We start from the raw sequence: 26589 nt of genomic DNA, 5'->3' as shown, positions 1-26589 counted from the left end.
CTGGGAGCAAGAGCAACAGAGCAAAGCTAAGTGGTGTTACCCCTGTTTTGTAACTTTCCTTTTGTGTGTTTCAGTGCAGTGGTGGGATTAGTTTCTGCACCGTCCATTTCACTAGAAAGGGCTAGGTGCAGGGCGAGCTAGGGTTTTTAGGTTCCTGATCTGCGCCCAGTGCGGAACCGGCCTAGGGATCATTAGGAGTGTAGAGGCACTGACTCAGGGGAGTGCAGGAGGTCTCCATGTCCCCGTTCCCTATCGCAGGGCCCTCCATTGTATCAGTTTTCCTGGTGTTTCCCTTTATTATTTAAATTCGCCCTGCTGGAGGCGGTGTATCTGGTTATACATATAATTCTGAAATTCGCCTGCTGGAGGCGGTGTATCCAGCTGCACGTTATATTATTTAAATTCACCCTGCTGGAGGCGGTGTATCCAGGGTTACGTGTGCCATAGAAATTCGCCATGCTGGAGGCGGTGTGTCCAGTCACATGTTGACCATCACATAAGGATGTTAACATTGATGTTACTTAAGACCAGTATGAAAGGACAATGGGGCATCCCCACACCATATGATTAAAGTTTGCTTCCAGTATATGACACCTCAAACATTCCGAGGACTGGAAATGACCCATTTTGAAAAGTCGTGATGGAGTTAGGTACGACTGGTGTAAGACAATTTACAGCCATATTAAAGTACTGAAGTTCAAGCCCCCATTGAGTTCTATTGGGTTTAGGTCCGGGATCAAGTTTGAAGTCAAGTTCGGACCAAAACCAAACTTTTTACTGTATGTTAGTCAAACCGGGCGAATCCGAATATCCATGGGTTCGTTATCACTATTGACTATCATAAAATTTGGTTTTAATTCATCATTGTGTCAAAAGGTTCTCAAGGCTTCCTCCCACATTCCAAAGACATACTGATTGGGAACTTAGATTGTGAGTGCCATCGGGGACAGCGATGATAATGTCTGTAAAGCGCTGTGGAATTAATGGAGCTATATAAATGAGTAAAATAAATAAATAAAAGATAATGTTAAATCAACATAAGGCCAAATTCACATCAAGTCAGTGGCTTCATCTGAAGCCCTGAAAAACATGATTCAAGTGGATCACTGACGAATCTTTAATAATGTAGACAGAATCACTTTTTGCTATGCCTAACCTCCTTTTCAGCAGTGTCCACCTTTTTGAAGCAGGCACAAAAATGGGGTCACTCCCTCTTTTATCCCTTTCCTGACGTTGAATATACTGGTTCGTTCCATCCTGTCTGTAGTGTTTTGTGCATACCACAGGCAGTATACAGAGAAAATACTACTTTTTAGGTGGTTCCCTTCTGGTTGCAGCCTTTTTCTTTAAAATTATTCTTAAGGATCCTCTACTTCTCACTTAGGTCATTGGTTCTCAGGTGTACCTACGCAGCTGGATCATCACCAACACGCTGACGTAGTTTATCAACTCATTCCACCATATGCCAAACCGTGACACCAGGGAGACTGCAAACCACCATTTGATTGAGGCGGTTTAGGAGACATATTACATTATCCAGGATTATAGAATTTCCTAAATCCAACAACTTTGATAAAAGCAGGTATAATAAAAACATAAGGAAATAGCAAATCTGTGAATTTCTTGTTAAATTCTTGTATAAGTTAGTTATATCATCCTTATCTTTATATACTGTTTGTATGGAGATGAAATATAGATATGAATATATGTGCTTAAAAATAAAAAAGAAACACTTGCACAAATATCCAATATATTTTCTTTAATCAAATTCTTGAGGTTTTTAGCATTCCTCGCTGTTTACAAAACCCAACATTGCTTATTTCTGGTGGGTAAGATCTCTGCCCCATGACATGTAGGCAATGTGTCTTGTAACAAGCCGTGTACTTCTGCGATCATCAAATGTACCAGACAGATTTCCATCCCCAGGGAGTAAACAATGGAAGTAAGCAAGCCAATTTGTGGAGAGATATGAGATACAGAAAGTATATTGGAAAACAGTGCCTTGCCACATATCCTCCATTAGCCTCTAATGATCAATGATCCATATATGAGTAACAATCCGCTAATTTCAGAGATCAAGCCAAAGACGTGGAATGGTAATCAGCAATGAATGAATACACCCGCATGTCTGTGAGATTAGCTGTAAAACATGTGTATTCATATCCATAAGTTTGCTGACTGCTTCTTTATTGGAAGAACATTGGTATTATGTCAGTGCTCCCTTAAGTGACTCTAATAGAACTAATTGTGAATTGTCACGGAGAGAGGCTGCCTGGCGGAAACCTACATGATTGTGTCATAAAGGAAGCAACAGGCCTTTTAATTTGTCTATTACTGTGTAATCAGATAAATATTCCATTATATGAACCTCAAGAGTTATTTCAATCATTTCCATATTATCTGTTAGCTTTCAAGGTCAAAAGATAGCAATCAAAGTCAGATGCTCATCTCCAGTTAATTTCAGAGAGAGCAAATGATAATGGTGTAATCACAGCTGCAGCTGGTTGTGGTGAGAATGGAATCAGATTTATAAAGAAGAATACTAATACGTTACTGAGCCCTGGCTCTGTAGTCAGTGATTTTAGGGTGTGTCCCATTGTCATTATTCAGGAGCACACCGCTCCTGTGCCTGAGAGGAACACGTACACTTTCTTCAAGCAGTGGTACAAGAAAAAGTCTCCATCTTTAATGACTTATATGCAGGACATTGCTCCATCACATGCATCAAAATTCAAAATAAGAAAAAGTATGTGGCACTTCAACGGGTCCAGGTGACTAATTAATTACAAGGTACTCCTTTTTTAGGGCTATCCATGTGGTTACACAAAATTAGTGAACATCTGTCAATTGGAGCTCAATTCTACAACAATGTGAGCACGTGCTATATAAAAAGAATTAACATTAATTACTAAATTCTTATTACAGATAATGCAACAAGGTCCCATAGGTCTCAATGATAAAATTAATTTACTGATCTGTATTTTTGTAAGGTATTCCTTTGATGTTGCATTATCTGTAATAAGAATTTAGTTTGTTCACTAATTTTATTTAATCACATGGATAGCCCTGAAAAGGGAGTACCTTGTAATTAATTACTCACCTGGACCCGTTGAAGCGTGGTAATGCGAAACGGCCGTCATCCTCTTTCTCTCTCCGCACACCTCAGCATTTTTGCCATCTGATATGAAAGTCATGCAATTAAGGACTTTGTATAAACTTGACATGGTGAGTGCCGCATACTTTTTCTTATTTTGAAGATGCCCTGTTGATGCATGACCCTAATCCAGGCTCACAGGCTGATACAGCTCTAATATTCAGCCCTCCACCTCCAGACATAGGGGTTGAATCATACACATTTGTGCTGCTATTCAAATATCTTGTGGACTACTGACATGCATCAAAGTCCCACTCCTTGGGGAGCACGTAAAGGCCCTTCACCCTTTTAGTTTTTCGCGTTCATTTTTTTCCTCTCCTTCTTCCATGTGTAAGCAGGTGCTGGAATGCAGTAATGCAGGGATTGCAGAACAAGGCTGTATAACAAGGTTGATTAATTGGCTAATAAAGAAAAGGGTGGCAATGGTCTTCTCGCAGGGAGCTAATAACATTAACCAATGGATATTAACAAGGGGAGTAAACAAAGGGTTAACGCGACAGTCTGATATGTAAATGGCACTTATCGTGGTCTTCTCTGGTTCTCATTCACATACAGTCTGATGGGGGTTGTAGTACTGGCAACGACTGGGTGGATCCAGCGGATCACGGTCCAGCTTCTGGCAGCAACGGGCGGTCACCGGTTTTACCCGTTGAGCCTCTAGTCCATAAATCTGTGCAGCCAAAGTAGGGAGCGCTGCAGGAGTCTCTGTCCAACCCGTGTGCTGCTGCTGCTGCTCGTCTATCGGTAAAGGGGGATGCACCTTGGGACCGTGCACCTGGCAGACACTCCTCCGCATGAGCACATCCCTCTGCCTAGCCAGGCGCGCGGTGCTCTGCACACTCACTGTCTGTCTGGAGCGGTCGCTTAATCTCTGCCGCGGCTCCTTTCCGCACTATTTGCCACCCTGCTGAGTGCGCAGCATGCCTCCTTCTGCTCTCGCTGCCGGTGGGAAACTAACTGCTGCTTTGCGCTCTTTCTGCTCTGTTTTGGCTTAAACATGCCCCCTCTTCCCAGGTCATGGGACCTCTCCGGTCCCCTATTCCTTCCCCAGGGCAACATGGAACGCAGCCTCGACAGTTCTGGATCTTGCTCAACGCAGGTACCTGCAGCCCGGTCTTCCTCCTTACACAAGCACCATACCTTTTCTAATTTTCCAGCCATGTAGCCATATGAAGAAAGGCTTTTTTTTGCAGGAAAAGTTGTATTTTTAAATGACAGCATTCATTCTGCCACACAGTGCACTGGAATATGGCGACAAAAATTCCAAGTGTGGCGAAATGGCAAAAAAAGTTCAATTCCACAATAGTATTTTGTTTTTTTTTATTTACAATGTTCAATGTAATGTAAAACTAATATACGGGTATGCAGATAGCAAAACAGTATAGTTTTTTTTTTTTCATTTAACTATAGAAAAAAAAATCATAAATACAGTATGTCAAAAAAGAATTTAGCTTTTATCCCCATTTTCCGAGACCTGTTGTGTTTTCATTTTTTGGGATCTGCGACTGGGTGAGGGCTTATTTTTTGCGCCCTGAGCTTCCTTTTATTATTCATACAACTTTGGGGTAGATACAATGCTTTGATCGTCTTTTTATCGTTTGTGCTACACATAGCAGGGCTTCAGCACTGGTATGTAAAGCAAAAATCACAATCTCCTATGAATGCTGGCATGGGCTTAGCTTGTGAGCCAGCCTCGAAGGCTGGGACATATCAGATTACAACAAATTCCAGAAGTATTTTTCACCACAAAAATAATTAAAAAAAACTGAACAACTTTGGTATCACCATAATCTGGACAATCATTTTGTCCAGTCCGTTTTACCAGACAATAAATGCATCAAAGACAAAATACTAAAAAATAATAGCGGAAGTTTGCAATTTCACTGCACTTGGAATTTATTCAACGCTGTATGATAAAATGACTGATGTCAATCACAACTACAATTGTCCTGCAAAAAACAAGTCCTCATATAGCTATGTCGACAGAAAAGTGTAGTGACTCTTCATACAAGTGTAGGAAAACAAAAAAAAACACAACAAAAAAGAAAACTTCCTATATCATTAAAGGATTAATCTGTAATTAATGGCGAAAGTGGAAAACATGTTTTTGACCTGCATATAATTGATGTCAGAGTCTATAAAATCTTATTTCCGCTAATATTCGTCAAGACAAAGTGGATTTCTGTGGCACAAGCCACTACACTTCGCAGGGTCAAAGAGCTTCCCAGTTTTCACCCTTTAAACTCATACAGGGATATGGACTTTGCTGCAAGAGCCATTGGATTGTAAATGAGGAGTAGTTGCTGACCAGTGGAGTGAGTTTTAAAGAAATAAAACATGAGCTGAGTACCAGAGAAGAAGGGACAATGACAAAATCATATCTGAATGTATAGACAGAGAAGGGCTAGTCAGATTCATAAGGAGGTTAATATAATGCAAAAAGCAAAAAGAAATCAGGTAGTCGAAGGGTCAATCAAGTAAGGGAATTCAGGGGTTAATAAGGAGAATTGGCAAGACGTTACCTGAATCAGAACAATGAGAAGCAATCTACACTGTGCTCACAATTATGAAGCAACTTATATTTTTTATGATTAATTTTATTATTGTAGAAAATAAGATTGGTGTGCACCCAAGTCTTAAAGGCGAGGTGCCAGTGGAACGGACTGTATAAGCCCCTTAAGTTTAAAGTCAATATTCACCGTACACTCCAATTGATCTCTTGCATAAATAGTGATTAATGATGAGCGAACGTGCTCGCCACTATTCATTACTCGCCCGAGTATATCGGTACTCGGTGTACTGGGTGAGCACCGAGCATTTCCGGGATTACTCAGCGGGGACTCGGGTCTCCACCCAGCTTTCTTGCCTGTCTTCAGAGACCCAATCACCATGCAAGGATTGTCTGCCAGGCACTGATACGTCGCAGCTATCTTTGTTGTGGTCTTGCAGTGATTGGCTGGCCCCACAGCATCATCAGGGGTATAAAAGACCGGACGCCACTCTGCACGGCACATTCAGCTCCGGATTGAGACAGTGTAGGGAGAGCTGCTGCCAAGATAGGGTCAGATTTGAGGATTTATTAGTTAGTGTGGGGTCTACCATCCTAAAGTACTCAAATCCAGCTAAACCAACAGTCCTTCTAAGGACTAATTCCAGAGTATATACAGTTGTGGCCAAAAGTATTGACACCCCTGCAATTTTGTCAGATAATACTCAGTTTCTTCCTGAAAATGATTGCAATCCCAAATTCTTTGGTGTTATTATCGTCATTTAATTTGTCTTAAATGAAAAACACAAAAGAGAATGAAGCAAAAAGCAAAACATTGATCATTTCACACAAAACTCCAAAAATGGGACAGACAAAAGTATTGGCACCCTCAGCCTAATACTTGGTTGCACAACCTTTAGCCAAAATAACTGCGACCAGCCGCTTCCGGTAACCATCAATGAGTTTCTTACAATGCTCTGCTGGAATTTTAGACCATTCGTCTTTGGCAAACTGCTCCAGGTCCCTGATATTAGAAGGGTGCTGTCAGGATCCTGTCAGCGCCGGCGTGCAGCCTCCGCTGAGCAGAGACTCACCCGCACTGTAGAGGGGCCCGGGGTCAGGTACAGCCGAAAAGTACAGATACACAGGACCTGTGGATGCTGAAGTTTAGCAAGCAGCCACAGGACCTACAGTCAGGTGACTGCAAGGGGGCGGGGCTTAGCATCCTGCTTTCAGAGATGGCAGGACACTATACAGAAATACTCAGAGTCAGGCAAAACGAAGGTCATACACAGAGATATCAGTAAAGTACCAGGGATCAGACAGAACGGATAGTGAGGGCCAAGCAGAAGTCAAAACCAAACAGACATAGAAGGTACCAAGCAGAATCCAAAGCAATATCCAGAGAACAGACCGAGTCGTACACAGATAATTAAGCAACCAGAACACAGCACAAACACACTCAGGGGTCACCACACAATGCCAAGGGAGAAAGTATAACTAATGGGGATTGGAGCGTCCTGAGGCTATAAGAAGCCTCTCCCAGAACCAGGGAGAGGCCACAATCATAGCCCCAGGTGTGCAGGTAAGCCTGCACTGGGATCACAACCTTTAACCCCAGAAATGCCAGTCATCAGCACTGGTTCCAGACATTAACCCCACGTGTGCGAGTCAAACCCACACTGAGATCATGACAGTACCCCCCTCTCAACGGGGAGTCTCTGGACCCCCAGGCTTGCCCGGGTACTTAGCATGGAAAGCCCGCACCAGGCGATCAGCATGCATCAACCGCGCCGGTACCCAGGACCTGTCTTCCGTTCCATACCCCTTCCAATGAACCAGGTACTGTACCGACCGCCGTACCAACCTGGAATCTACGATATGACCAACTCCACCTGCCCCTCGACCAAAACAGGAGGAGCAGCGGACTCGGAGTCTCCCCGGACTGCTTCAAAAGGTTTCAGTAGAGATTTGTGGAAGACGTTAGGGATCTTGAAAGAGGGTGGAAGGCACAGCCTATACGCCACTGGATTGATTTTTTCCATAATCTTGTATGGGCCAATGAATTTGGGCCCCAACTTGGCTGAAGGAACCTTCAACTTAATGTTTCACGTGGAGAGCCAAACCTTGTCTCCAACCTGAAACATGGGCCCTGGTTTCCTGTCCGCAAAAAACTTATACCTGCCCTGAGACCTAGATATACTCCGCTGAACTTCTGCCCACGTATTCTGTAATCGCTGAACAGAGCCCTCAGCCCCGGGACACCCCGAGTCCAGACGAGAAAACTCACCAAAATGAGGTCTGAACCCATAATTGATCAAAAAAGGAGTCATACCCGTGGATTGACTCACCCGACTGTTATGAATGAGTCACCGAAGGAGGAAAAAACAAAAATACAAGCTAAGTCCAGGAAACCGGAGAGGTTGGTAGCTATCGGATTGCAGACCCCTGATCCTATCCACAACAACTAACAGTAGCCGTGGGGCATTCTTACTATGCCCTAGATCCCTCGATCACAGCCGGAGAACTAAATAGGCCTAAAGAAAGAAAGGGGAAATCTAAACTGCCCCAGAGCAGACCCCAAAGCAATAGGCAGCCCCCAACATATAATGACTGTGAAGCAAGATGAAAACACTAACACAGATAGAAAGATAGGTTGAGCAAACGATGGGGCCCAAGCTAACTAAAAAGGACAGGATAGAAAAGCTGCTGTCTGCAATCCGCAAAAAACTCTACCAAAAAATGTCCCAACCGTCTGATAGGAAAAACAGGCCCTGAAGTCGCTAGGACTTCAAAATGACTATATCAGCACTCAGGTAAATTCTGAAGACAGAGCAAAGAGACAAACTGATCAGAGACAAAAATGGAACTCAGCACACCCCCGACCGGGGATGGCTGAACTCCAAAAAACAAGGCAAACAAAACAAAACCAATAAGTTCAACAGCAGAGCAAAAACTTATCTTTGGGAAGCAGGAAACAGACTGGTCTCCAAGAATCCAGCAGAGAAATGACCAGCGACTCAGAAGGGCGTCGGCTGCCTTATATCCAGTCAGCAGTTCCTGTTACCCAGTCATCATCTACCAGATCAGGTGTTTGGTAATCAGCCTCACTACCTTCCTTCACCAGAAGAGGGAGTTCATCAGACATCGACGGTGAAGGGGAAAATGAACTCACAACACCCGACTATTGAAGGCAAGTTCAGCCAACGGCAGTGCATCGCACCAGTCATTCTGTCTAGCAGAGGTTAGACACCTGAGGATCTGTTCCAGGGACAAGTTAGTGCGCTCCGTCTGACCATTTCTCTCAGGATGGTATGCAGACAAAATGGACAGAGACATCCCTAAATTTTTCAGAAAGCATGCCAAAACTTAGCCACAAACTGCACACCACGATCAGACACCACATTCAGGGGTACCCCATGCAACCGGATCACATGCTGCACAAACAACCTGGACAACGTCTCAGCTGACGGTAGTGCGGACAGGGGTACAAAATGAGCCTGCTTAGAAAACCTGTCCACCACTACCCATACCACTGTATTACCCTTAGATGGAGGGAGATTGGTAACAAAATCCATGGATAAGTGAGTCCAAGGTCTTTCGGGCACTGCCAAGGGCATCAGCTCCTCTGCCGGCCGGCTATGAGAGCTTTTAGAATGAGCGCAGACCCCACAACCAGCAATGAATTTTTTTATGTCCGAACCAAGGGTAGGCTACCAAAAGATCCTAGCCACCGCCAGACGCGTGGCTGAAATACCAGGGTGAGCACTCAGCTTGGATTCATGGAACTCCTGCAAGAGTTTCAGGCGAAGCTGCTCTGGGACAAACAACTTCCCCTCTGGCTTGGCCACCGGGGCCCGCGACTGGGCCCCCTGAATCTCCCATTCCAATTCAGACGAGACCTCTGCTATCACAACCCCAGGGTGAAGAATGGAGGGCGGTGGCTCAGGGGGCGACACCGGCTGAAAACTGCGCGATAAGGCGTCAGCTTTGACATTCTTAGACCCTGGACGAAATGTAATCGTAAACTGAAAATGGGGAAAAAAAAGTGACCAACGGGTCTGTCTGGGCGTTAGTCTTTTAGCAGACTCAATGTATGACAAATTTTTGTGATCCGTGATCACCGTAACCGGGTGACTGGCCCCCTCCAAAAAGTGCCTCCATTCTTCAAACACCAATTTGACCGCAAGAAGCTCTCTATTGCCTACGTCGTAATTTCTTTCCTCAGCAGAGAACTTCTTGGAAAAGAAAGCACATGGCCTGAGGTTGGTTAGAGTGGCAGGCCCTTGGGACAACACCTCCCCCACCTCAGAGGCGTCCACTTCCACGACGAATGGTTTGGACGGAACTGGCTGTACTAACACGGGAGCAGACATAAAGCTTCTTTTCAGGGTCGCAAAGGCCTCTTTTGCGAGCGAGGACCAGTTTCTCACATCTGCCCCTTTACAAGTAAGATCTGTGAGTGGTTTGACCACCTGTGAAAACCCCCGAATAAATTTGCGGTAATAATTGGCGAACCCCAAGAAGCGCTGAAGACCCTTAAGGTCTCGGGGTTGCACCCAATCCGCAATGGCCTGCACCTTCTTGGGGTCCATGCGAAAACCCTCACAGGACACAATTAATCCCAAAAAAGACAATTCTTGAACCAAAAACACACATTTTTCCAATTTGGCATACAGATGATTTTCCCTCAGTCTTTGGAGAACGGTTCGTACATGATTCAGATGAGATTGACTGTCAGGAGAGTATATCAGAATATCGTCTAAGTAAATAACAACAAAACGACAATGAGATCCGAGAATACCACATTGATGAAATTCTGAAATATGGCTGGGGCATTGGTAAGACCAAACGGCATGACTAAATTTTCAAACAGTCCCTCGGTCGTGAGGAACGCGGTTTTCCATTCATCCCCCTCCCGGACCCTTATCAAATTATATGGCCCCCGAAGATCCAGTTTGGAGAGCCATTTTGCCCCTGAAAGTTTGTTACACAAATCGGGAATCAACGGAAGGGGATACTTATTTCATACAGTAATCTTGTTGAGCTCATGAAAATCGAGGCAGGGACGTAAACCACCATCTTTTTTCTTTACAAGAAAAAACCCTGCCGCCACAGGTGAGACTGAGGCACATATATGTCATGAACTCATTTTCTGCTCCACCAGTTGAGAGTTCCCCTTCCGTTCTCCCTCTGGTGGTGACAGGAGGTAGTGCGGTTGGTTTAAGTGGTAGTGATCTGCCACCTGGTGAGGAAGATAACGATTGGATCTCTGGAGTATCAGACTGGATATAAGACAGCCAACGCCCTATCTGGGTGCTGGTGATTCAGTCTGCTTCTCAGGTCCTGGACTTCAGCTCTCTTCCAGTCTTCTCAAGCTTCTAAAGTTAAGTTTGTTTTTTGCTAATGTTCACTCTTGTGCTTGTTGGGCAATTCAGTTTTTTGTGTAAGCAGCCTGCCCCTGCTGGGGCTATGCTGAAATTCCACTCCTATTAATCAGTATTTGCCAATCTACTTTTTGTCCCTTATTAGATTGGCCTCTTTTTTGCTCTGTCTCAGAATATTTCAGAGTGCTGATATAGGTTTTGAAGTCTAGTGACTTCAGGGTTAATTTTGCTATCAGAAGTGTTGGACAATATTTTTGTAGGGTTTTTTTGGCAGATTGCAGACAGTGTCTTTCCTTTTCTGTCCTTTTTAGCTAGCTGGGCCCCATCGTTTGCTCAGCCTATTTTCCTGCCTTTGTTTGCATTTTCATTTTGTTTCACCGTCAATACTTGTGGGGGGCTGTCTTTCCTTTGGGGTCTGCTCTGGGGCAGTTAGTTTTCCTCTTTTCCTGCTTTAGGCTTATGTAGTTCTCCAGTTGTGACGAGGCGTCTAGGACCAACGTAGGAACGCTCCACGACTGCTGCTAGTTGTGCGGGTAAGATCAGGGATCTGCAATCTGCATAGTTACCAACTTCTCTGGTTTTCTGAGACTTAGCTTGTTGTCTTTTTTTCCTCCTCGGTTTCCCATTCATAACACGTATGTGTCCTTTGCGAATACTCTCAGCAATGTAATCCTTCATGGCCAAGCGCTCAGGGTCAGATAAATTAAACAGATGGGCTTTAGGCAATTTAGCCCCCGGGACTTACTCGATAGCGCAGTCAAAGGGTCTATGTGGCGGCAACATCTCAGCCTCGCTTTCAGAGAACACATCTTCGAATTCTTTCAGGTACTCCGGAATACCTTCCAGTTCGACAGATGACACAGATACAGATACAGATTTAACAGGTTCAACCAATAGTGCAGACTTATCACATAACATTGAATCATTAAATCCCCACTGAACAATCTCCCCCGTTTTCCAGTTAATGACTGGGTTATGGCGGTGTAACCAGGGCATGCCCAACACCAATCCTGCTGGTAGATTGTCCAGAACCAAACAACTTAATTTTTCCACATAGGTAGTTCCCACTTTGAGCGAAAACATGTCAGACATAAAGAGAATTCCCTCTTTAGCGAGGGGGAAGCAGTCAATGGCCACCACTTTGATCGGAACCTTAAGTCTAACTGTCCCTATCTTACAGCGTGTGACCAATTGGGAGTCAATGAGATTGATGGATGATCCGCAGTCCACGAAAGCTGTAGAGGGAAAACAACAATCGTCCACTAACAGTTCCACATGAAGCAACACCTTAGAAAAGAGGAAAAGGGTACCTGAGGGTCTGAGTAGTCTCCCCACTGACTACCCAGACCTGGTCGTTTCCCGTCGACCGGGTTGAGGATGGACAATCAGGACACTCCCTTTTCCAATGTCCCGTTTTACCACAGTAGAAGCATAACTGCTTTTCTCTCCGGCGTTGTCTCTCCGTTTCCTTCAGGGAGAGAGCCCCTACGTCCATGGGCACAGAAACAGTCTCTTTTCCACTAGGGAACAATGGAGTCTCCGCCTGCTTCACCCCCCTGGCCCGCAGCCTGCGGTCCATCTGGATGGCCTGGGTCATGGCGTCCTCGAGTGAGTTAGGTGGGGGATGTAATGCCAAGGCATCCTGTAACCGCTTGGACAAGCCTCTGCGAAAGAGTCCTCAGAGTGTGGCGTCATCCCAAGAGACCTTTGCGGCCAAGCAGCGGAATTCTGTACAAAACCATTCAGCCGAGTTTTTCCCCTGATAGACACTCATCACCATCATCACCATGTCCTCTGCTAATCGCACTCGGTCCGGCTCATCATATATGTGCCCGAGGGCCTCAAAAAACGCATTCACAGACACTCTCAGGGGTAGTGGGAGGAAGGGAGAAAGCCCAAGTTTGTGGGGACCCTCTTAACAGAGACATAATCACCCCAACCTTCTGACTTTTGTCCCTAGAGGAACGTGGCATCAAACTAAAGAAGAGTTTGTACCCCTCCATGAAGACCCTAAACTCCTTTTTGCTCCCAGAAAAGAAATCAGGCAGTTTAACTGGTGGTTCTGGGGACACCAAAACAACATCACTCGCCCCCGCCCCCAGAGACCCAGCAGCTAAAGCCCTCCGCACTGTCTCAGACACCTGCTGCTGAGAACGAACCAGAGTTTGCTGCTCCAGAGATAAACCCTGAAAAAATGACTAAGTATGGAATGGACAAGGCAACTGTTAGGTGTATTCATAACTGGCTTAGTGATCGGACCCAAAGAGTGGTCGTAAATGGCTGCACATCCAGTTGGAAGAATGTCTCAAGTGGGGTACCACAGGGCTCTGTTCTGGGCCCTGTATTGTTCAACATCTTTATCAACGATTTAGTTGAAGGAATTGAGGGTAAACTGATTAAATTTGCTGATGACACAAAGCTAGGAGGGATAGCTAATACTAGAGAAGAGAGAGAGAGGATTCAAAAAGATATTAATAAACTGGAGAAGTGGGCAGCAAGTAACAGAATGGTTTTTAACAGGGAAAAATGCAAAGTACTACATCTAGGCAATAAAAATGAAAAAGCATATAAAGAATGGGAGGAATAGGCCTAAGCAACAGCACACATGAAAAAGACTTGGGTATACTAATAGATCACAGACTGAATATGAGTCAACAGTGTGATGCAGCAGCAAAAAAGGCAAATGCAATTCTAGGATGTATTAACAGAAGCATTCAGTCTAGATCACGTGAAGTCATCTGACTCAGATTTTTCATCTGCTCAGCAAGAGATTGTATGGGATCCATATTTCTCAGCAGAGAAAGAAAAAAAACCCCCCAAAACTTAACGGTCAGTTATAATGTCAGGATCCTGTCAGCGCCAGCGTGCAGCCTCCGCTGAGCAGGGACTCACCCGCACTGTAGGGGGGCCCGGGGTCAGGTACAGCCGGAAAGTACAGATACACAGGACCTGTAGACGCTGAAGTTTAGCAAGCAGTCACCTACGGTCATGTGACTGCAAGGGGGCAGGGCTTAGCGTCCTGCTTTCAGAGATGGCAGGACACTATACAGAAATACTCAGAGTCAGGCAAAAAGGAGGTCATACACAGAGATATCAGTACACTACCAGGGATGAGACAAAACGGATAGTCAGGGCCAAGCAGAAGTCAAAACCAAACAGACATAGAAGGTACCAAGCAGAATCCAAAGCAATATCCAGAGAACAGACCGAGTTGTACACAGAGAATCAAGCAACCAGAACACAGCACAAACACACTCAGTGGTCACCACACAATGCCAAGGGCGAAAGTATAACTGACGGGGATGGGAGCGTCCTGAGGCTATAAGAAGCCTCTCCCAGAACCAGGGAGAGGTCACAATCATAGCCCCAGGTGTGCAGGTAAGCCTGAACTGGGATCACAACCTTTAACCTCAGAAATGCCAGTCATCACCACTGGTTCCAGACATTATCCCCACGTGCGCGAGTCAAACCCGCACTGAGATCATGACAGGTGCCTTCTCCAAACTGCCATTTTTAGATCTCTCCACAGGTGTTCTATGGGATTCAGGTCTGGACTCATTGCTGGCCACCTTAGAAGTCTCCAGTGCTTTCTCGCAAACCATTTTCTAGTGCTTTTTGAAGTGTGTTTTGGGTCATTGTCCTGCTGGAAGACCCATGACCTCTGAGGGAGACCCAGCTTTCTCACACTGGGCCCTACATTATGCTGCAAAATTTGTTGGTAGTCTTCAGACTTCATAATGCCATGCACACGGTCAAGCAGTCCAGTGCCAGAGGCAGCAAAGCAACCCCAAAACATCAGGGAACCTCCGCCATGTTTAACTGTAGGGACCGTGATCTTTTCTTTGAATGCCTTTTTTTTTCTCCTGTAAACTCTATGTTGATGCCTTTGCCCAAAAAGCTCTACTTTTGTCTCATCTGACCAGAGAACATTCTTCCAAAACGTTTTAGGCTTTTTCAGGTAAGTTTTGGCAAACTCCAGCCTGGCTTTTTTATGTCTCGGGGTAAGAAGTGGGGTCTTCCTTGGTCTCATACCATGCAGTCCCTTTTCATTCAGACGCCGACGGATAGTACGGGTTGACATTGTTGTACCCTCAGACTGCAGGGCAGCTTGAACTTGTTTGGATGTTAGTCGAGGTTCTTTATCCAACATCCGCACAATCTTGCGTTGAAATCTCTTGTCAATTTTTCTTTTCCGTCCACATCTAGGGAGGTTAGCCACAGAGCCATGGGCTTCAAACTTCTTGATGACACTGCGCACGGTAGACACAGGAACATTCAGGTCTTTGGAGATGAACTTGTAGCCTTGAGATTGCTCATGCTTCCTCACAATTTGGTTTCTCAAGTCCTCAGACAGTTCTTTGGTCTTCTTTCTTTTCTCCATGCTCAATGTGGTACACACAAGGACGCAGGACAGAGGTTGAGTCAACTTTAATCCATGTCAACTAGCTGCAAGTGTGATTTAGTTATTGCCAACACCTGTTAGGTGCCACAGGTAAGTTACAGGTGCTGTTAATTACACAAATTAGAGAAGCATCACATGATTTTTGAACAGTGCCAATACTTTTGTCCACCCTCTTTTTTATGTTTGGTGTGGAATTATATCCAATTTGGCATTAGGACAATTCTTTTTGTGTTTTTTCATTTAAGACAAATTAAATGAAGTTAATAATAACAAAGAATTTGTGTTTGCAATAATTTTCAGGAAGAAATAATAATAATAATAATAATAATAATACATTTTATTTCTATAGCGCTGACATAATCCGCAGCACTTTACATTTCAGAGGGAACTTGTACAGACAATATACATTACAGCATAACAATAATCACATAGATCATAACAGATGCCAAGAGGAATGAGGGCCCTGCTCGCAAGCTTACAATCTATGATGGAAAAAGGGGAGACACGAAAGGTGGGTGGTAACAGTTGCCCTGATTGTATGGACCAGCCATAATGTTAAGTGTGTAACAGTACAGACACAGAGGGCTAATGGAGGCATAAAGCATGTGGGAACATGATGCGGGGAACCTGGTTATGGTAATACTTTTGGCTGTGCCACACAGGGATAGATTAGGTTAATATGTTGAGGCGATAGGCCAGTCTGAATAAATGCGTTCTCAGGGCACGCTTAAAATTGTGGGGGTTGGGGACTAATCGTATTGATCTGGGAAGTGCATTCCAAAGAATTGGCGCAGCACGTGTATAGTCTTGAAGACGGGAGTGGGAGGTTCTGATTATTGAGGATGCTAACCTCAGGTCATCAGCAGAACGGAGGGCGGGCGCAGGTAAGGTGGTATACTGAAACAATGGAGGAGATGTAGGGTGGTGCTGAGCCATGGAGGGCTTTGTGGGTGAGGGTAATAAGTTTGTACTGGATTCTGAAGTGGATGGGTAGCCAGTGTAATGACTGGCACAAGGTAGAGGCATCGGTGTAACGATTGGCGAGGAAATTATCCTGGCAGCTGCATTCAAGACAGATTGGAGGGGGAAGAGTTTGGTAAGAGGGAGACCGATTAGAAGGGAGTTATAATAGTCGAGACGAGAATGAATAAGAGAAACAGTAAGAGTTTTTGCAGAGTCAAAAGTAAGAAAAGGTCGAATTCTAGAAATGTTTTTGAGGTGCAGATAACAAAAGTAACAAAAGCGAGCCAATGATCGGATGTGGGGGACAAAGGAAAGCTCAGAGTCAAGTATGACCCCAAGACAGCGGGCATGTTGCTGGGGAGTAATAGTAGAACCACACACGGAAATGGCAATGTTGGGTATAGGTACATTAGTAGCGGGAGGAAACACAAGGAGTTCAGTCTTTGACAGGTTCAGTTTCAGATATAGTGAGGACATGATATTAGACACAGCATTTAGACAATTGCCGGTGTTTTCTAGAAAGACTGGTGTGATGTCAGGAGAAGAAGCGTATAATTGGGTGTCGTCAGCATAGACATGGTACTGGAAACCAAATCTACTGATTGTTTGACCAATAGGGGCAGTATACAAAGAGAAGAGGAGGAGGCCTAGAACTGATCCTTGAGGAACCCCAACAGTAAGGGGAAGATGAGAGGAGGAGGAGCCAGCAAAAGATACAGTAAAGGAGCGGTCAGAGAGATAGGAGGAGAACCAGGAGAGAACGGTGTCCTTGAGGCCAATGGAATGGAGCATAGTGAGGAGGAGCTGATGATCCACAGTGTCGAATGCTGCAGAGAGATCCAAGAGAATTAGCATGGAGTAATGACCATTTGATTTAGCTGTTAGTAGATCATTAGAGACTTTAGTGAGGGCAGTTTCAGTAGAATGCAAAGAGCGGAAAGCAGATTGGAGACGGTCGAGAAGAGAGTTTTCTGAGAGATAGCGGATAAGACGGGAGTGGACCAGGCGTTCCAGGAGTTTAGAGATAAAGGGAAGATTAGAAACAGGTCTATAGTTAGCGGCACAGTTTTGGTCGAGGGATGGTTTTTTAAGTAGTGGATGTATGATGGCATGCTTAAATGAGGAGGGAAACATATCAGAAGAGAGAGAGAGGTTAAATATTTTAGTTAGGTGAGGGGTGACAGCAGGGGAAAGGGACTGGAGTAGATGTGACGGAAATGGGTCACTGGTGCAAGTGGTTGGGTGAGAAGATGCAAGGAGCCTGCTTACTTCTTCTTCTGTGACTGGTTCAAAGTCAGAGGGTGAGCTAGATGCAGTGGGGCATGGTATGAGGTGATTGGGAGATAAGTTCCTGTCGGATCTGGTCAATTTTTTCTTTGAAGTAATTGGCCAGATCGTCAGCTCGAAGCTCCGTGGTAGGGGCCTGCACTCTTGGGTTGAGTAGAGAATGAAAAGTGTCAAAGAGATGTTTCGGGTTATTGGACAGTGAGGTGATGAGGGTGTTGAAATAGGTTTGTTTTGAGAGGTGAAGGGCAGTGTTGTATGTTCGAAGCATAAACTTATAATGGATGAAATCTTCGGGTAGGTTGGATTTTCTCCACAGACGTTCGGCACACCTGGAGCACCGCTGCAGGAAACGTGTTTGCAGGGTGTGCCAGGGTTGTCGCCGTCTGTGTTGTGGTGTTCTATGTATAGGAGGAGCAAATTCATCCAGGGCACTTTGAAGTGTTTCATTCTAATGCTTCAATGCAGAATCAGGACATGAAAGGGAGGAGATAGGGGCCAATGAAGTGTGCAAGTTCTTCATAAGTTTCTGGGTGTTAATGGCCTGTATGTTTCTGAGAAACTGAGTATTATCTGACAAAATTGCAGGGGTATCAATACTTTTGGCCACAACTGTAGGTTGCAGTGTTAGGTAGGCAGGGGATTGTATTTCACTCTATACATATCAGTGCAAGGCCTGCAGGCACTGTATGTGTGTATATAGAAATCATTGCATACATCAAGAGGGTCCATTCCATTACTGTCTGCTGCTGCTGCTACCTATAGGATATATTGACCGTATATACCTAGCTCCAGGTCTAATTGTCTAGGAAATTTTTTTTTTGCCAGATTAATAGAGATTATTTTATTGCAAAGCAATCAAGAGCCCTTTTTTTTCTCCATTTGCTTTTTGACACTGCACAATACAGCCAGATCCTTTTCCTAGCACAGCGTGAAAATCCAACAATTTCAAAGGGGTCTCAAAAATCACTTTTGAGTGCGCCGAGAAATCTTTCATTTTTATGTGGCATGGTAGAGTAGAATTTTTTTTTGAGTGCCTTACACAATTTATTGACACCATTTTGCTGAACCCCCCAAAAAAATACGTACAGGCCACATATTTTACAGTGTGGTATATCTGTGACATGCCTCATCCATCCGTGTGCTCTAAGTTTGGGCATTTTAGGCCAGTATTCCATTTTTTTTGCTGTCTCTCACCCTAGTTATATACAGCACTATTTTGCTTTAAAAAAAAATACAGGCCACATATTTGGCAGTGTGGTATGTTCGTGCCAGGCCTCATATATCTGCGTGCTCTAAGTTTGGGCATTTTAGGCCGGTATCCCATTTTTTACTGTCTGTCACTCTAGTTACAGTATATACAGCACTATTTTGCATTTTTTTAAAAAACAGGCCACATATTTGGCAGTGTGGTATCTCAGTGCCAGGCGTCATATATCTGCGTGCTCCAAGTTTAGCCATTTTAGGCTGGTATTCCAGTGTTTTCCTGTCTGTCACTCTAATTATATACAGCACTATTTTGCATAAAAAAGAAAAAAATGCAGGCCACTTATTTGGCAGTGTGGTATCTCCCTGAAAGGCCTCATATATCTTTGTGCTCTAATTTTGGGCATTTTAGGCTGGTATTCCATTTTTTTTGCTGTCTGTCACTCTAGTTATATACAGCACTATTTTGCCTTTTTAAAAAAAAAAAAAAAGACCACATATTTGGCAGTGTGGTATCTCCGTGCCAGCCTTCATATACCTGCGTGGTCCAAGTTTGGCCATTTTAGGCTGGTATTCCAGTGTTTTCCTGTGTGTCACTCTAGTTATATACAGCACTATTTAGCAGAAAAAAGAAAAAAAATACATGCCACATATTTGGCAGTGTGGTATCTCCCTGAAAGGCTTCATATATCTTTGTGCTCTAATTTGGGCCTTTTTAGGACGGTATTCCATTTTTCTCCTGTCTGTCACTCTAGTCTAGTTATACACAGCACTATTTTGCTTTTTTAAAAAAAAAAACAAAAAACAGGCCACATGATTTGCAGTGTGATATCTCCGTGCCAGCCCTCATATATCTGCGTGGTCCAAGTTTGGCCATTTTAGGCCAGTATTCTAGTGTTTTCCTGTGTGTCACTGTGTTTTTGCAGTCTGTTACCCTACTTATTGACACAAATTTGATAAGCAAAAAAAATTTTTAACTACAGTCCAGATAGGTTACAGTGTGGTTTTCCGGAGCACGTATCATATACAGGTTCACTCTCAATTCAGCCATTTGTAGTGAACCTGTATAATATTCTAGTCCATTTACAATGCGCAAGTCGTGTGGCAAGGGATGGGGAAGTGGACATGATGAAATTGGTCCACCAAAAACACCCACATCTTCTCGCTGGACCTTAGTGTCCGAAGTCCTAGGGGACAGCAGCAAGACAGCACCTATTGAAGCCAGAGCAGTGTGAAAAGGTTGTTGGTTGGATAGCGGATAATACTTCCAGTTAATTATCCACCACCACGAGCACCCTGTCTTCCACACAGTCAAATCAGAGTAGCCGTGAATCTGGACCACATATTCCTCACCCTGATTCTCCTTCCTCCCACCATGCTGAGTACCCTGAGACAACTGATCCCACACTCGGACACCCCGAAGAGCTGTTCAGTTTTCAATTTGCAGATTCGTGCCTCTCACCTGGTCCACTTGAAGCGGGGCAAGATGAGATTCCATGTAGCGATGCACAAATATTTGAGCAGCCACGGTCACAAGAAGTGGACGATGATGAGGCACAATTGATGGAATGTCAGGAGGAGGACCAGGGTGTGGAAGTGGAAGATGAGGTGGTGGAGGATATAGTAACTGACCCAACCAGGCAGAAGGACATGCAGAGCAAGGACAGCAGCACACAGGGGGAGGGAGGTGTAGCACCCCTTCAGGCAGGAAGAAGCAGTGTGGTGGCTGCAGACAGAAGGCGTGCAACCGTTCCCCCTAACACCAACATGAAGGAAGTTCCAAGTCCAACTGTTAGGTCTTCCCGAGTCTGGATATTTTTTAAAGACTCTGCCGATAACTCCAAACAGGCCATTTGCAGGGGTAGCAAAACTACCAGCATTACCACCATCAGCATGATCAGGCACATGGCAGCAAAGCACCCGACTTTGTGGGCCCAACCCCAGGCTCCAGGAACAGTGTCTGCGGGTGTCACCACTGCTTCTTCCACTGTTGTGCGTGCAAGCCAGTCCCCTGTCCACGGTGCATGCGAAGATGACTCCTGCCCTGCACCTGTCATTGCCCACAGTCAAATAGCACCATCATCAAGCACGTCCACGTCCTTGTCCCAGCACAGCCTTCAGCTGTCCATAACTCAGACATAGGAAACGTAAGCGGAAATATACAGCCAACGACCCACAGGCGACACTATTTAATCCACACATTTCTCGTCTGCTTGCGCTTGAAATGTTGCCTTTTAGGTTCGTGGAGATGGAAGCTTTCTGCAACCTGATGGCGGCAGACATCCCAAGGTACTTGGTCCGCAGCTGTCACTATTTTTCCCACTGTGCCATCCCGGCATTACACAAGCACGTGTCCCACAACATTACCTGTGCCCTCAACAATGCAGTTACTGGGAAAGTACACCTAACCACAGACACGTGGACAAGTGCTTGTGCCCAGGGATGGTACATCTCGCTGACGGCACACTGGGTTAACATAGTGGAAGCCGGGACCCAGTCAGACCTTGGGATGGAACACGTCCTCCCAACCCCAAGGATTGCGGGTCCTACGTCAATCAGGGTTGCCCCTACTGTGTACAGCTCCTGCATCTCCTCCTCCTCTTCAGCCTCCATTTCCGAAATGAGCACATCAGTCACAAGCTGGAAGCACTGCAACACTGCCAAAGCCAAGTGGCAACAGACTGTGCTGAAGCTAATTTGCTTAGGTGACAAACCGCATAATGCTGAAGTTATTGACAGCTCTGAAAGAGCAGGCAGATGTGTGGCTGTCACCGCTGAATCTCCAACTAGGCATGGTTGTGTGTGACAATAGCAGGAACCTGGTGGCGGCTCTGAGGCAAGGTGACCTGACACACGTACCATGCCTGGCCCATGTTCTTAATCTCGTTGTTCAACATTTTCTAAAAAGCTACACAGAGCTGCCGGATCTGCTGGTGAAAGTACGTTGCCTGTGTGCTCATTTTAGAAAGTCAGCTACAGCTTCAACTGCCCTTGGCGTGCTTCAGCAGCTATTGCAGATTCGGGCTCACCAACTGGTGTGTGATGTCCCCACGCGTTGGAACTTTACACTGCATATGTTGGAAAGGATTTGTGATCAGAAGAGGTCAGTTGTTGAATACCAGCATCAACAAGGCTGTCATTATTCAGGTTTGACTCCACACATAAGACCTCAGGAGTGGACATGGTTGTCAGACATATGTAACATCCTGCAAAACTTTGGGGAGTCCACCAAGATGGTGAGAGGCGATGACGCCATAATTAGCGTCACCATCCTGCTCATCTGCATTCTGAAAAGCTCTCTGCTCACAATGAAAGAAGATGCTTTGCAGGCGAAGCACGAGGTCATGGAGTAAGGAACCATACAGGGTGATTACACACAGCTCAGTCTCATGTCATCCCAACGTGGATTGGCTGACAATGAGGAAGAATAGGAGCTACTTTCATACGCTATAGACGGTACTACAACCACAACTGTCATACCGTTTGTTCAGCGTGGATGGCATGAGGACAGGGAGGAAGAGGAGGAGGAGGACACCTTGGTCAGTCGTCCTGTTGATGAGGACACGGAAGGCTTGCCTGTTACCAGTCTGGCACGCATTACTGACTTTATGTTGCGCTGCCTTTCTGTGACACTAGTATTGTAAAAATATTGGGTAACAGTCATTACTGTGTAGTGACACTTTTAGACCCACGCTACAAGGAGAACTTTCAATTTCTTGTTCCAGAGGCAGACAGGTGTACTAATATAGTGCAGTACCAGAGGGCCATTGTTGCAGAATTATTAAAAAAATTCCCATCTCAAAATGCTTGCCGCAGACATAACAGTTCGCTGGACAATCAAGGAGTACAGATGAGAGAGACATAACTCCAATCCAGCAGAGGCAGGGGAACACTGGCAAAGTTCTGGGACAGTTTTCTCAGACCCTCCCATTGCCCTGGCCCTGAGGCGCGGGGTAATGTCACAAGGAATGGAATGTTTTCTAAGATGCTAAGGGAGTACCTTGCTGACCATACCAACGTCCTCAGTGATTCCTCTGTGCCTTTTTATTATTGGGTATCCAAGCTGGACACGTGGCATGAACTGGCTCTCTATGCCTTGAAGGTCCTGGCCTGCCCTGCAGCTAGCGTTTTGTCAGAGCGGGTTTTTAGTGCCGCTGGTAGAATTATCACAGATAAGCGCATTCGCCTGTCAATGGAAAATGCAGACAGGCTGACTCTTATAAAAATGAACAAGGGATGGATTGGGCCAGACTTCTCGACACCACCAAATGATGAGAACAAAACCTAACCTCCAATGTAGTGTCTTTTTTGGGAGGTGTATTCCCATGCACCTCTTCACACCCACACATGGGTATAAGCTTCTTGATTTTGGCTATTTGTTGTCGTCCTCCTTCTCCTCATCCTCACCATTCACCACCACTCGAACACCAGGGTGATCGTATTCCGTCATGCAGCAGCCACTCTATTTTTTGGCAAGGGTGTTATGATGGCCGTCACCAAATTTAAAAAAATATGTACCCCCCCAAGGGGAAATCTTTTTCAGCCAATACACTTAGTGTATGGCCATTACAAGTCTAGGAGACCCGATCCTTTAAATTGGGCCTATTTTTTAATGAGGCCTTCCTTCACATATCATCATCCACCGCCACTCGATCACCAGGGTCAACGTATTCCGTGCTGCTACAGCCAATGTTGAATTCTTAACAAGGGTGGGTGATTATGCTGGGCATAAAATACTTGTTCTGAAAAAGGTTGAGGTGTACCCCACAGGGGAAATGTTTGCCAGTCCATACACTTAGTGTATGGGCATTACAAGTGTAGGAGAGCCGCTTCTTTCAATTTTGCCTATTTTTTAAGGAAGCTTTCCTCCTCGTGTCATCATCCACCGCCACTAGATCACCAGGGTTTATGTGTTCTGTGCTGCTCCAGCCAGTGTCGATTTCTTAACAAGGTTGGGTGGTTATGCTGGGTGTAAAATACTTGTTCTGAAACAGGTTGAGGTGTACCCCACAGGGGAAATGTTTGCCAGCCCATACACTTAAGGCCCCGTCACACTAAGCGATATCTCTAGCAATATCGCTAAAGCGTCACCAATTTTGTGACGATGCAGCGATATTGCTAGCGATATCGCTATGTGTGATACTTACCTCCGACCGGCTCCCCCGCTGTCTATTGCTGATCTCGCGAGAACATCCTGGGCCATTTCTCGTCTGCCGCTTCCTGCTGGGCTTCCGGCTGGCGCCGACGAGCAATGCGTGGAAGCGGGCGGTTGGACGTCCTCTTCGCCGCATCTGACAGGTAAGTAACGACCGCTGCTGCGTCGCTACATCGCTAGTGAGATCTGCCTGTTTGGCAGCTCACTAGCGACCACTTAGCGATGCACCAGCGATCCTGACAGGGTCATATCGTTGTCGGGATCGCTGGTGCATTGCTTAGTGTGACGGGGCCTTTAGTTATGAGCATTACAAGTCTAGGAGACCCACTCCTTTAAATTAGGCCTATTTTTTTTAATGTGGCCTTCCTCCACGTCTCATCATCCACCCCCACTAGATCACCAGGGTTATGGTGTTCTGTGCTGCTACGGCTAGTGTCGAATTCTTATCAATGTTGGGTGGTTATGCTGGGCGTAAAATATTTGTTATGGAAAAGGTTGAGGTGTACCCCACAGGGGAAAATGTCAGCCAGCCAATACACTTGTGTATGGGCATTACAAGTCTAGGAGACTTGCTCCTTTGCAATGGGACTTTTTTTTATGAGGGCCTTTCCATGTTTCTTCCAAGGGGGGATTGGGGCTATTGGGGTGCATATAACTTGGTAGCAGGGCAAGCCTTGCAGTCACTGCATAGGAAAACAGAATGGGAGTACAAAATGAATAATGTGAAGTGGATTTTCCTGTGCGCGTCCAGTACCTGGGTTCAAAGGCATATTGGTGTGCATATGACTTGGCAGCAGGGCAGTGTCAGAGACACCGCACTGCACTTGCTCATAGAGCCAGTGCGCGTGTCCTGAGAACAGAAGCAGTGCTAAAAGATACCTGTGGAGCAGGGCAGCAGAGGTGACCATGCGTGCTTCAGGCTAATAGTGTCAGGGTCCAGTCAGCGCTGGAAGGTAAAGAGGCAAAGGACCTGCGGACACTGAAACTGAATAGTCTGCACGGGACCTATGGTCATGTGACAGCAAGGGGGCGGGGCTTAGCGTCCTGTATTCAGATAGGACAGGACACCACACAACAACTCAGAGTCAGGCAAAACAGAGGTCACAGCAGTACGGGCAAATGAGGTACAGGAGGGACAAACAGACGGGTAGTCAGACAGAGCCAAAGGTCATACACAAGAGGGCGACGTGGTACCAAGGGGACGAGCAGAGAGAAGTCGGGTCGCAAGCAGAGAGTCATACACGAGAGGTAGCGCAGTACAAGAGGGTCAGGCAGAACTCGTAACAGGGACAGAACCAGATCACAACCGAACAAGCAAGCAAGATATCAGGCACAAGGCACACGTATACAAGAGGTCACTTAACTCAGCCGAGGGCAGGAGTATAACTGACACCGGACCCAGGTCCAGTGAGCACTAAATAGCCTCCTGCTGCCAGAGAGAGGCAGCACAATTAACCCATAGTCTAACCAGGACGGGTCAAAGCGAAATCCCGTCCTGGATCATGACAGTACCCTCCTCTCAATGGGGGGCCACCGGACCCCCAGGTCTCTCAGGGTACTTGGCGTGAAAGGCTCGGATCAACCGATCCGCATGAACTGATCGAGCAGGAACCCACGAGCGTTCCTCAGGACTGTAACCCTTCCAATGTATCAGATACTGAAGGGCGCGACGGACCAACCTGGAGTCGACAATTCGTTCCACCTCGTACTCAGCCTGCCCATCTACCAGAACCGGTGTCAGGGAAGATGATGATCCCTCCCCACTGGACCTCACAGGTTTCAAAAGGGCCTTATGGAAAACATTAGGGATCCTTAGAGATGGCGGAAGACTCAACCGAAAAGCCACCGGGTTAACTGCTTCGGTAATTACATAGGGACCTATAAACTTGGGTCCAAGCTTCGCAGAGGGGACCTTGAGCCTTATATTTTTGGTGGATAACCATACCTTATCTCCGACCTGAAACACTAGACCCATGGATCGTTTTTTGTCCGCAAAAAAATTAAATTTGTCCTGGGCCTTCGTAATGTTATTCTGGACCTCCCGCCATACCTCCCCCAACCGCTGGATCGTCTCGTCCGCCCCAGGACACCCAGAATTCAAGCGGGAAAATTCTCCAAAATGAGGATGAAACCCATAATTGCAAAAAAAAGATGTACCCGTAGACTGGTTAGTGCGGTTGTTAAAAGAAAACTCAGCAAAATGGTAACACAGAACACCAATCATCCTGTCGGGCTGAGGTCAAACAACGCAGAATTTGCTCCAGAGACTGATTGGTCCGCTCAGTCTGCCCATTAGTCTCTGGATGGTAGGCGGATGAAAAAGACAGACCAATACCCAACCTCCTACAAAAAGCTCTCCAAAATCTGGACACAAATTGCACTCCCCTATCAGACACCACATTCAGGGGTACCCCATGCAACCGCACCACATGCTCCACAAACAATCTGGACAATGTTTCCGCATTAGGTAGAGCTGCCAAAGGTACAAAATGTGCCTGCTTACTAAACCTGTCCACTACGACCCAGACCACGGTATTACCCTTGGAAGGG

Source organism: Dendrobates tinctorius, unplaced genomic scaffold, assembly GCF_039654945.1.
Source record: "Dendrobates tinctorius isolate UK_male_01 unplaced genomic scaffold, ASM3965494v1 ptg000140l, whole genome shotgun sequence".
Lineage (NCBI taxonomy): Eukaryota > Metazoa > Chordata > Amphibia > Anura > Dendrobatidae > Dendrobates > Dendrobates tinctorius.
The sequence above is the reverse complement of the archived record's forward strand: the minus strand, read 5'-3'. Positions refer to the sequence as shown.